At 38.5% G+C, this 13663-nt stretch overlaps 1 long non-coding RNA gene across 1 annotated transcript in view; it reads left to right on the plus strand.

Annotated features, from left to right (window-relative positions):
• The window catches only part of LOC116422472, a 31474-nt gene extending 18044 nt beyond the window's left edge, over positions 1-13430 (plus strand). The window contains exons 2-3 of the long non-coding RNA XR_004233138.1: positions 12212-12390; positions 13331-13430. This is a non-coding gene — a long non-coding RNA (uncharacterized LOC116422472). The remainder of the gene's footprint in view (positions 1-12211; positions 12391-13330) is intronic.
• The last annotated feature ends 233 nt before the right edge of the window (positions 13431-13663 follow it).

Genomic DNA, 13663 nt, shown 5'->3' on the forward strand with positions numbered 1-13663 from the left:
CCTATATAAGTACTTATACACTATTTCTGTATATCAGAATGTTTATACTATGTGAACTTAAGTATGCATGCATATATTGTTTGTACATATACTTATATGGTATGCATTAAAATACACATTGCTCCATCTTTAATATATACACAGATACTATATTTTTGGGTGCATGTGGTGTATACACATGTGTATTGTATGTGAGTTGTATGCATGATATGTACTGTACGTGTATAATGTGTTGTGACTATATGTTTACATGTACTTTTAGTCTATGAGTTTATATGTTATAGAAGAGATGGAAAAAATTGCAAAGAATGACTTCAGTGCTTCCTGAGGTTGGCAGTGTCTAATGAGCCTCATCACTGCTTTTGCCTTAATCCCTTACCATTCCCCCGTATATTACACCATGAACTTCTCTGACATGTTTGTATAGTCTTTCTACAAGGTATGCTGACTCCATTTTGGTCTGTATCAGCTATTTTGCTGTAAATGACCCCCTAGTGAACACCAGCTATAGCAGCTAGTGTCCTTCAATATCTCATTTTCACTTTTTACAAGCAAAAAAAAAACAAACAAACAAACAAAAAAAACCAACTTAGCTGCTGAAGGTAGTGTATTATCCAGAGTCTGGAAAAGTTCTCTTCCCTGTCCGCTGATGGCCATATTTCTCTCATTTAGTGAGATCAGCTATATTTAAAGTATAACTCTCTTACATATCTTTTGTGGCTAAGAATATATAATTTTCTTCAACCAGTAAACTGTTCTTTCTGTATAATTACCTGTGTTTTATAGCTCTTTTTTCTTTATTTAACACAATGTGACTTTAAATAATATTTTGTTTAGGTATGCTCTCTAAAATTTTGTATTTAGGGGAACTCATGCTTGTCAGATTCATTGTAGATGTTATGCACCTTGCTATCTTCCTGTCTGAAAAAAAATGGCTATTTGCTTCACTCTTACAAATATCCTTACTGTTATCATCTATCCTTGACCTCAAGAACTTGGATAAGTAATTTCTTGAGTCTTCCTAAAATTCTACTACAACATAAAAATATATAAATATATATTGTATATCATACACTTATAAATGTGTACATGCAAATATATACAATAAATATGTATATAACTGCATATGTTACTATATACACATGCTATACATATATATGTATATGTACAAAAATCTATTTATGGATATGTATATATGTGTATTTATACCTATAATAATCAAATTACCAAACAATTGTGCTAATTTTTTACATACCAGCAAGGTTATGTTTAAGATTCTGCAAGCTATTATGTATAATTTGTGAACTTTAGTTCACTTTAGTATTATGTGAACAGAGAATTATCAGAAGAACTAGATGGTTTGCAAAGAGGCAGAGGAGTTAGAGACTAAATTGCCAGCATTTGCTAGATTATAGCGAAAGCAAGGAAGTTCCAGAAAAACATCTACTTCCATTTCATTGACTACACTAAAGCCTTTGACTGTGGATTTAAAAAAAAAAATGTAACAAGTGTTTAGAGTTGGGAGTACTAGATCAAGTATGCAGGTCAAGATGTAATGGTTAAAAACAAACATGGGACAACATTATTGTTTAAAGATTGGAGAAGAAGTATGATAAGGTTGTAAATTGTAACCTTATTTATTTAACTTATATGCACAGTACATCATATGATATGTCAGACTGGATGAATCAAAAGCTAGAATTAAGGATTTCTGGGAAAAATATCAACAATCTCAAATGTGGAGATTATAAACTCTGGTGACAGAAAGTGAAGAAGAATTAAGAAGTCTCTTGACAGGAGTGAAAAAGGAGAGTATAAAAATTGGCCTGAAGCTTAACATCTAAAAAACTAAGATCTTGGCAACGGGTCCTATCATTTCCTGGCAAATAGAAGAAGAAGAAATGGAAGCAGTGTCAGATTTTATATTCTTGGGCTCAAAGATCACTGCCGATGAAACTGCAGCCATGAAATTAAAAGATGTTTGCTCCTTGGAAGGAAAGTTATGGCAGATCTGGAAAGCATACTAAAAAGAAGAGATGTCACCTTCCTGCAAAGCATATATAGTCATGTATACTGAAAGCTATGGTTTTTCCAGTAGCAACGTATGTCTGTGAAAGTTGGACTATAAAGAATGCTGAACATTGCAGAATTGATGATTTTGTGATTTTGAATGGTGGTGTTGGGGAAGACTTTTGAGAGGCTCTTGAATAGAAAAAAGGATCAAATCAATCAATATTAAAAGAAATTAATTCAGACTATTCACTGGAAGGTCAAATACTGAAGCTGAAGTTTAAATACTTTGGCCATATAATGAAAAGACAGAACTCATTGAAAAAGACCCTGATGTCAGGAAAAAGTTAAGGCAAAAGAAAAAGAGGAAAATAAATGGCATAATGGATGCATAGTGTTATGAAAGCAGCAAACATGAGCTTGGACTGTCTTTGAGAGAGAATGGAGGATAGAATGATGAAAACACCTATGTATGTGTCTGTGTGTGTATATATACACACACATACATGCACACACATCTATTTAATTTGGGTTTTTTTACAATTATACTTTTTTGTGTGTATACATATTCACATACATTTATGGCATATGTGTGAGTATATGCATATATACATGTATATATGTATATACATTATATATATATATATGTGAGTTTGAAAATACTTACAACTTTTTAAAATAATCTTTCCTCTTTTCTACTGTGGGGATATGAGGCTCCATAATCCTCCAAAGAGAGACCATTGGGGCAGCTAAATAGTGCAGTGAACAAAGCACTGACCCTGAAGTCAGAAGAACCTGAGTTCAAATCTGACCTCAGACACTTCACACTTAATAGCTGTGTGACTTTGGGCAAGTCACTTAACCCCAATTGCCTCAGCCCCCCTTCAAAAAAATTTTTAAAGAACAAATGGAGACCCTTTCTTCACTCACAGGTTTAAGTGGAATCATTTGCCTTTCATCCTATTTGGACAGTTGTGTAGGGGCAAATTTTTTTGCCCTTGGATTTAGAGGAACCGGATTTCAATCTTGGCTACCTACATGGCAATGGACACGTTATTTAACTTTCCTGATATTCAGTTTCTTTTCTACTGAGATAGATATAATAATAATAGTACTTTAATTACTACTACTACTTCCCAGAATTGTTCTAAGGAAAGTGTGAATCCCCATATAAATGAGTTATTGAAGAAAGGCCTGAGTTCAAATCCTACTTCAGACAGCTGTATGACTCTGGGAGGCCCCTAACCTCTCTGAACCTCAATCTGTTCATCTATAAAACAGGAATTAACAGCATCTCCTTCAGAAAGATTATCATGAAAATTAAATAAGGAATTATATGTAAAGGATTTTACAAACCTGAAAGTTTTATGAAATTTGAGCTGTGATCACAATTTTGAAGGTGAGTGAGTGATAGGTATTTCTGTATGGGGATAATTTCAAAGACTCTTCCATTACCAGTCCATAGTAAGGCTAGCACAGTTTCAGTGGCTGGAGTGTTCCCTGCCCAGGTGAGCTGGAGGAACCTGAGAGGGTTCCTGGTGGCTAGTAGGATTCCCAGGAGGGATTCAACCCAGTCACCCATCACCTAAGCACCTCCCAATGGTATTAGCAGCTAGTGACAGGGATGCTCTTCCCTTCTCTGCAGCTAAATTTCTTGGGGCTCCTTCCCCAGGAGGCTGTATTCCAGACATCTAGAGAAGACCCTTATCCTGTATGATTTTATACCAGTAGATTCACTATTAAATGCTCAACAGGAGACACCATTCTTGGAGTTAAGTCATGGGCTGGGTCAGACTGCCTCAGATCATGCTCCCTCTGGCTTTCTAGATCCTTTTAAAGGACCAATTAGGGGTTATACTATGTCCCATGATGCCTTCACTCCCCCTCAGACTCTTAGATTCTTGTTCACTACCCCAAGAGATGTCTGCATGTCACAAAATAATATTTTTCACTAAATTAATCTTGACCTTAAGACCAAGGTTGAAATTCTAACATTAGCACATAAATGGGTCTACAGCTCAGACCAGATCCTCATATTAAATTCTCTACCCCAAGCCATTCTTTGATTATCTTTACCTAGCTCAAGATTCAAGCAAATGAAACTATACATTAAAGGCAGGTACATTTTACATGACTCAAGGCAGCTGTAGGTTTGAAGATTGGTGGGACTATGGAGGAAGCCTGCCAATTTAGACCCATTACTTATGATACCAAATTCCTCCAGTGCAGGTACTTCCTCTGCTGTGAGTTACTTAATTGGTATTTTTGCTGAAGTCAGGGAAATGATGCAAATGACCCATTAGAAAAGAGGTCTTAGATTCTAGCTCCGGCTCAAGCTGCCTCCTCCCCCCACATATCTGTTCCTTGTCAGTTCTGATGACAAAACCAATCCTTTAGGAGGAGTCTCCAGGAGGCTTCGTTAATTGGGAGGGGGCGAACACAAAAGGGGGCCACCCCCTAGAAATGTCAAACAGATGCAAACCCTTCCCTGTCTTCAGCCGCCTCTGTCAGGAACAGTAGGGGGTGGCGCGGCAGCGTCAAGGTGTTGCTCTTGCATGAGCTTTACTGAAGAGCCAGGCAGCTGCCAAAGCATCTCTATGAGGTGCTCCGGCATCCTGACTTGTCAGCCTGTAAGGACGGCTGCCTCCCCCCTCCCAGTCCTGCCTCCCTTTCTTTCTGCTTCAGGGATCCAGGAAAAGAAAGTGATCAAGAACGGCCAGGTGGTCCCTGGCCTTGGGTGAGGATGCTGGTGCTCTCCGCGTGAGCTCTCCATCCCGGCTCTGTGCTCCCGGCTCCGGAAGGGAGCAGGGCTGTATTCCTGCTTCAGACTCAAGGAGCACAGGCTGTAAAACTTCCGAGAAGAAGCCTGCTGACTTGGCTCCTTGGGGAAAATAAAATAAAAAACCCTAGCAATAATGACATGGTCCAGTTCCCCGACTAGCCTGGCTCCCGCTTTCAGAGTGTCAGAAAGAGCGTGTCCTGTAGCTCCAGCCTGGCACGAGACAGCAAATAAAGTCCTGTTCAGGCCTTCTGACAGCCCCATGCAGAGCTCTGGCCCCTCAAGGCCAGGCTATAAAGAGACCTAAGCGGACAGCCCCAGATATGCTTGTGTGAAAAAGGAGTGAGGCACTTTTCAATGGAAGGGGCAGAAAACAGTAGGGACACTGATTCTGCTGCCATTAACAGCCCATAGGTGACACTTTTCATTTTCAGGAGCTCCACACCCCACCTCCAGGCAAAATTAAATGATCCTGAAGTCCTTACTTCCGTCCATGCCCAAGAAATCCAGTGTGCTCTCTGTTTAAAAAAAAAAAAAAAATCCTCTCCTTTCAGCTCCTTTCTGCCACATGTTTTTTGGCAGTTTAAATTCAACAACAATAACAACAAAATGTATTAAATGCCTATTATGTACAAGGTTACAATGCTAAGTACTAAGAGCAAAGAAATTTTTTTTTAAAATAACTCATTCCATCATTCATTCCTGTCTTCAAGTAATCTAGTTAACTCATTCACACCCCTTATCCAATCAAGGGAGAGATTTGGCCTTTTTTAATCATTTCCCCAAAAAGATATGGTTAAGACAGAGCTTCTGGTTATTGGTTAAATTTAGATTTGGGGGAGGGGGGTGGTAATTACCTAATTTTTTCAATTATCCCTGTTGAGTAAGGGTTGACATAATTCAAGGTCAAAGTGGATCAGAGTGAGATAGGATCCTTCTCATGTGGATTACAATTGATCATTTATTGATATTGTCTGAACCTAACTTTTTGTGACTAATGATGGAACCCAGAATGTCACCTTAAATTCAGTTATTTTCCAGGAATATTCTACAAGGATTCTACAATATTCTCTTAGGTCCTAGATTCACCCAAGCTTGTGTTTTGAATTCCCTTGTGCTTTGATTTCACTCAAATTTTATTGAATGTTTATATTTAGCAAAATCCATCTCAATCTACTCAGCTTTCAAGTGGTCCTCTTGGCAAAGTTGCTTAACTGTGTTCATGTGAGTTTCATTGTCTGAATTCTAGCTAATGAAAATCTGGATGAAAGGGAGTCATTCTTCCTTTCCAGCTTGCTCTCCTTTACCAAATGACCTAATAAATTTTTCTAAAACTATTTCAGATTTGGGGGGTTGTTCTCATGAACAACACATGGTATGTCTTTTATGCCAGGCATTCCTAATATTTTTTTTGTGTTTCAAGCTCTTTGAGTAGTCTGATGAAATTTATGAACTCCTTGTAGTAATATTCTCAAATACCTAAACACTTAGGATTTTAAAGGAAGCTAATTATATTACAAAATAGTTATATATACACACACACACACACACACACACACACACACACATAATCGGTTTTTTAGACCATGTACACTAGTACTTAAACTAGCCTGAACTGGGCTTTTAAAATTTAAATGGGGAAGGGTATAAATACCTTTAAAAAAGCAAATTTAATGTGTTTAAATGAAGATTTAATTTACACAAACCTATCCTAGCACCTTATACATAGCAACACTTTCTTTCAAAACTTCCCCCAACTTCCCAGTTGCTATGGGAATGATAACCAAATTGATTTTGCTATTGCTTCTGGAAAGGGCAAACTTCCCTATGTCTTCACTTTTCTGTAATTCCCCAGGCCTTCTCTGCCCTGGCCAGCACTTCCTTATAAATGTTGTCTCACATTAAAATATAAACTCATTGAAGGCAAGAACTGTCTTGCTTCTATATTGTTATTCCTAGTATAATCAATTACACTATAACTCATATTTAAAAAACACAAATTTATTCCAACACAATCAATATACAGTCATTTCTGCTCTAATACATCAAGAGCACTGAAATAAATTCATGTTTTTGCAACACAAGGTATAGCATAACTGGCTGTATTAAGACTCATATAATTCAAATACTGAGTTTTCTTTTTTCCCCTATTTCGTCCACAAGATACAGTGAGAATGCACAAAACCACACTACTTCACAAAGAACTTGTGTGCTGCAACTCGAGATGCAACTTTTCCAATGCTCACTTTCACAAGCAAACCAGGTATTTGTCAAGGTAAAGTGCTATATTTATCCTCTGGCACCTTAGGAGATGTGAGCAGAGGACTGCCTCCACCCCACCCACCCCACTCCCCAGGACTGTCCAATTTACTCAAGTGGTTTGAAACAAAGGTCAAGCAACATCCAGAGGCTGTGAAAGTGGCCACAATTTTCCTATTTAATATGCTACTGAGCAAGTTTTTGAGCATTGTGTCCCATCTCATTTCTCTGTAGTTTTTATTGCATCATTTTGTATAGCTTGGTGATTTGGAGAACTGCATATGTTCCATTATCATAGAACTAGCTATACCTAGCATAGTGATTGATACATAGGAAATGCTTAAAGAGTGTTTAATCATTCATTCATTCAAAATGGCAGTAGGCAGCCACTGAAGATTTTTTTTAAATGCTGAGAGTTCCTGGGAACTTTTATTTTTATTTTTTTTCCTCAATGTTATTTTATTTTTCTAATTGCATGTAAAGGTAATTTTCAACATTTTTTTTTTTAAGATTATGAGTTCCAAATTTTTTCCTTTCTCCTTTCCTTACCTTCCGCCTCCCCAAGACAGCAAGCAAGCTGATATATGTCATACATACAATCATTTTAAAATATTCACATATTAGTCATGTTGTAAAAAAAATCAGAACAAAATCGTAAGAAAAAAAAAAACAAAAAGATGAAAATACTATGCTTTGATCCACATTCAGTCTCCATAGGTCTTTCTCTGGATGGGTATGGCATTTTCCATCCCAAGTCTATTGGAATTGTCTTAGATCACTGCATTGCTGAGAACAGTTAAATCAATCATAGTTGATCATAACATAATCTTGCTGTTATTATGTACAATGTTCTCCTGGAACACTTCACTCAGCATCAGTTCGTAACAAGTCTTTCCAGGCTTTTCTGAAATCAACCTGCTTCTCATTTCTTATGATTCATTAATGCCGTATTAGAATAATCATTACATTAAAGTTGTTGTTCATCATTTCAGTCCAATTTTTCATGACCCCATTTGGGCCATTTTCTTCTCCAGCTCATTTTACAGATGAGGAAACTGAGGCACACAGGGCTAAATGACTTGTCCAGGGTCACAAAACTAGTAAGTGTCTGAAGCTGATTTGTCCACTGAGTCATCTAGCTGCTCCCAAAATGAAATCTGATAGCTCTGCTAGTAAATGCTTGTTGATATTAAAGAATTGTATTAAATAAAACCTTAAGCAAGATTGGAGAAGAAAGTCATTACTAACTTAGAGAATGAGATAAGACTTCTTGGATATTCAAGGTCTGTATTAAACTGGAGTCCTATAAGCTCTTAGGAGCCTTCTCCTAATTCTCACCTTCACATATGAGTCTCAGGTCCAGAACAAGGTCTTATCTTCCCATCAGGGTTCTCGGGATACTCCCGAGAAACTGATGGTAATTCCCTAAGGTTACGAGTTCAAACTCATCAGTATACTTGCCCCACCAAAATAATCAGCTATAAATCATTTTACTCAGCCAGATCTCATTAGCTCCCAGAAAGGTGTAGCTAAGCGGCACAGTGGATAGAATGTTGGATCTGGAATCAGGAAGACCTGAATTCAAATCTGGCCTCAGACACTTACTAGCTGTGTGAATCTGATCAAGTCCTTTAACTTTATTTGCCTTAATTTCCTTACCTGTAAAACGAGCTGGAGAAAGAAATGGCAAACCACTCCAGCATCTTTACCAGGAAAACCCTGAATCAAGAGTCAGGCGCAAGTGGAAAATGATTAAAATTAAAACACTATGCTTAATTGGTATCTAATATTTCCTCAGAAGTATGTGATTTCCTCCCACCAGGACACATAGCTTCCAGGCGAAAGTGGACTTAAGCCTGCTCCTTATAAAGCTATAGCTCCACTGTTCTTGGCTCCCAAGGCATTTATTAAATGCTTACTACATGGTGGGCAGCAGCCAGGTGGCTCAGTGAATAGAGCCTGAGACTGGCATCAGAAAAACCTGAATTCTGGCTTCAGACACTAGCAATCTAGTTGGCCTTAATCTACCGGAGAAGGAAATGGTGAAACAGTCCAGTATCTTTGCTAAGAAAACCCCGTAGGCAGTATTGGTGTGCTATGGTCCACAGGGTCACAGAGTCAGCAGGGACTGAATGACTAAATAAGGACACATGCTAGACACAATGCTAAGTATTGGGGATACAAATAAAAGCAAAAAGGCAGTCCCTGCCCTCAAGGAGCTTCTATTCTGAGGGAGGAAGACAGGACATAAAAGCAGCTATAAGAGAGAGGGGATTGGGAAATGGCTATGGGAGAAGAAGATGAAGTACCTGAACAGGGGCATGTTGGGTTGTTAAAGTTTGGTGAGTCAAAACTATGGATTCGAAGGGAGGGAAGGATGGCTAGCCTAAGTCCTGTCTCCACAATGAAAGCCAACTACTCCCTCCCCAAGAAACTTAGCAATGAAGAAGGGAACACTGTATAGAATGAAAACCCTTATGGCTGGTAATCTGGGTATTCTTCTAGGACAATAATGGGAAGAAGGGAAATCTAACATATTCCAGTCCTCCAAAATTTAAAATGTCTTCTTCCAGCCAAAAGAAATAGAAAGGAGTGGGGAGGGAGGAGATCCAAGGAAGATGCTGAGACTTCTTCCCTTCGGGATTCCTTTTCAGGCTTTAGCTAGAACACTATACTCTATTCCAGTTTCTGGAATGACTCCATTCCTAACTAATTTGATAATTTATCATCACCTTAGGTCACCTCAGCCAAGTTTTCTTAGCCTATTCAAACAAGATTCTTGTGGAATATCATTCCAGTTTGAAGAATTTTTCCTACATAGTAAAGCCTGTTAGTAATGGGTTGAGATTAGTATTTTCATTCATGAAGCACATCTCCCTCTCCATTTCCCCTTCTACCTTATGGATAACACCCAGGGCACTCCCTTCACATGTGACTTCTTAAAATTGCTTCTTCAAGTTTGAGGTATTCTATGAGTCAGCACTCTCTCACAGCCATGGTTTATAAATTCCCATTAATGTTTGCTTTCACTTGCCACCCCAAAGACACAATAGAGTCCAAACCAAAAGCCACTCAGTTTAATATCATAACAAATAAAGTGACAAGAGTCCCTCTCATGCAGGCATGAAATACATTTTCCCACAAGTAGAGGAGAGAAACATACAGAGAACTTAGGTTACAAGGGAGTACCTATGGAGAGCACATATGTAGGAAGCATATGTGTCCAGAGCAGCTTATACCTCTGATGGTACAGAGCTGCTAATGTTCTTTGGGATGTCATTGGACTATTCTCCACTACTGTCTGCTGAGCATCCCACTTCTGTGTTGGGTATCAGGTCATCATTAGTCTTGTGGTCACTAGGTTTCTCTCTACTACCATATTCTGGACTTGAGCTATTTAGTTTCTTTGGGGTCAATTACTGCTCACAACCAGGATCCATTCTGAATGATTGTTTTTGATACTACTTCAAGGTCTTAGACCCAGTCAACTATCTGACTTAATGTTAGAAATTTTTTGTAAATCCCTATTACATTCTTGATTGGCTCTTGTGTCCTTTGGCAAAATTACTTCAATATTTGTTATTTATCAGTCTTGTTTGACTCTATCTTTACATGGCTAGACATTATCTTACTCAAAGCTTATTATCAAACTCAGACTGACCTGGAAACTGAGGAAGTTGGTTGGATATAGGGAATGCTTAGCTCCCACCAAGGTTTTGTTTTTCATTGGGGGTTCCTCAAATTATAATTAATGTTTATATTCATCTACTGATATATATATCCCAAGCAACTTTAGCTGAGAATTGCCTTTTTCTGGAAACTAACTAACTCTTTGTGGAACCAATTAGGTACTTGTCCTTATGACCTTGTTGTATAAATTAAATATAATATAGGCATTACAAAGACTCAGAAGAGAGCTAGGCCTTTTTCCATCTTTCTTGTTAGTTAAAATTCTTTATAAAACTTTTCAGATTTCTCTGCCTTCTACACTCCAAACTTAATGAAGTTCACACTATAGGATTACAGAGTAAGAGGGAGAAGACTTTAGGGATTATCTAGTGCACATTCTTCATTTTATAGATGAAAAACTAATGTCCAGAGAGGTCAGTGCTGTGCCCAAAATCACAGAAGCATAAGCAGCAGAATCAGGATTTGAACTTAGGTTCCCCTTTGAAGATCCAACATGCTTTCCTTTACACCATCCCACCTCTCAGAAGCATACAGAATTTGTGTGTTCAAGTTTATATACAATCCAACTCCTCAGGCTATCTGGATGACAGTTAAACCCTCATCTTCTCACCCCCACAAAGCCCCTAAATAAAACAATGACTGTATTGATTCTAACAGAGCTGATAATCCTTAGCAGTTTGGACAGTACTTTGTACTGTCTGTAAATCCCAGGAAGATAGATATAAGCAGACAACTAGAAAACTTGAAAAGAGCCCAAAGGAATTCAAAGTACCAAACCCCTGAAATGTGGCAAACAGGGCAATATGGATCCATCTAAATAACTGGACTTAGGGTATCTGAGGCATTGGAATTCTTCTTAGTCTAGTTCTGTTTTCAGATCTGCAGATGAAAGGCAAGACATTATCCACTAAGAATATTGTTTCTGATGCAGTTCTTTTTAAAGAATAGCAAATAGCAATTCATATTTATTATTACACAGATGGTATTTTGGATAGAGAGCAGAAAACTGGAATCAGGAAAATCTGTATTTGAATCCTGCCTCAGACATTGTATGACACAGAGCAAATTACTTTGTCTCTTTCAGTCACAGTTTCCTCATATGTAAAATGGTGATAATTATAGCATTTCTCTCCCTAGGTTATTAGAATGAAAAAGGATAATATAAATAAAATTCTTGGCAAACCCACGGTTATTATTATCATTATTATGTGTCCACAACAAGGTTGTCTTGGATCTGAACCAAAAACCAAAACCAGCAAGACATTTTGGAGGAAAGGAACTGGTTTGGGGGATAGTAATGTACAAATAGTCTTTCACTTGCCCAAAGTTCATTTGTAGATCAATTATTTACAAGTCAGAATTTATATTCTCAGAGGAACAAATATATAAGGGGTTCTTAGTTTCTCAAACCAGGTCATAAAAAGTCGATCATCTAGCAGAGATATCCCTAACAGAAGTCCTGGATCTTCCTAGGACCCTGAAAACTTCTGCTTCCCAAATCTCCTCGAACCCCTCCAAGACCTGAGTTTGCCTGAGACCTGAAATTTCAGCCTCCTTGGATCAGTTGACCCTAAGCACTGAAAGGAGAGGAATTAGGGGGAGGAGATAGAAAAAGAAGATCCAGTGCTTGAGAACGTTCCAGCTATAAGGAGGTGAGAAGGGGCTTGGAGGTGAAGGTTCTGATGGTCCACCCCAAAACAGTGGAAGAAACATGGGGGAAAGTTTGGGGGCACTACATGAGACTTAGAAGAACATTAGTGGTCCCCCAGGGGAAAGAAGCATCAGGGAAAGGCAAGGGCTCAAGCCGAAGGGACGGTCCTCTCCAGGGGAGGGGGTAGCCAGCCCACCGATGGCACTCATGAACAGAGGAGTCTGTTTTTAGTGTGGTCCCCATCCTCCCCAGTCCCCTTCTACCTGCCCCCCCCAAATGTACTGCGGGTAGAATGAGATGCTAGGCAATCAGCTGACTATATTTAAGCCATAAAATCAGACTTCATTTGTTCTAATCTTATGGGGACCCAGATATTGCCTGGCCGGCCCATTTGAAGCATTCTGGAGCCACCCACTAGATGGCACCTTAGCATTTCCCTACTTAAGTAGCAAAGGGGAAGATCCAAAAGGTAGATGATGAAATCCGTTTCATTGTAATTGAAGTTTAATGAGGAGGTTGGGCCCAAAGTGTCCTCCCTGGGGGAAAAAATCTTTAGGCTTCTATTAGAGAGGAGGGGACAGTTACTTTTTAGCATACAAAACCACTCACTGAATCCATGAGATCAACTTTATGTGACAGGAGGGAAAAATTACAACACTGAAAACAGGGTTGCTACTATTTCAAAGAGAAAAATTTGAAAAAGAGACCCACTGGGAATGAAATAGGAAAAACGAGGGTCCATCCTAAAAATGGAAGATTGGAGCTATCCCCAAAGTCTTGATCTGCTCTAGGACAAGTCAAGAGTAAAGAAGATCTGCCTCTCAGACTCAACCAGTCTCCTGGGCCAGGAGTCAAAGAGGCTTGACTTTCATTGATTGACATTATATATATCTTATATATCTTTTTTTTTTTTTTTTTTGCATGTTGTTTTTCCTATTAAGACTGTGATGTCTTGAAGGCAAGGACAGTGGTTTTTCTTTGCTTCCCTACCACTTAGCACAGTGTCTGGAATTTGGTAAGAGTTTAATAAATGCCATTTGATTGACTGATTAATATCAGGCATTCATTCAGAATATTATGACTAATTACCGACAAGAAAGTCTTTGTGAGCTCTAATCACAACCAGAATTCTGGGCTGCGTCAGTTGGTGACCACCAGTTACTATGGGACCATGTAGAGTGAGGAGACTGGTAAGTGTTCTGTCTGTCAAAAAGCATGTAGTTTAAGGATCTTTTTTCAAGATACCTACCAGGCTACACTAAGAATAATGCTTT

The sequence above is a fragment of the Sarcophilus harrisii genome, chromosome 3, assembly GCF_902635505.1.
Source record: "Sarcophilus harrisii chromosome 3, mSarHar1.11, whole genome shotgun sequence".
NCBI classification, from domain to species: domain Eukaryota; kingdom Metazoa; phylum Chordata; class Mammalia; order Dasyuromorphia; family Dasyuridae; genus Sarcophilus; species Sarcophilus harrisii.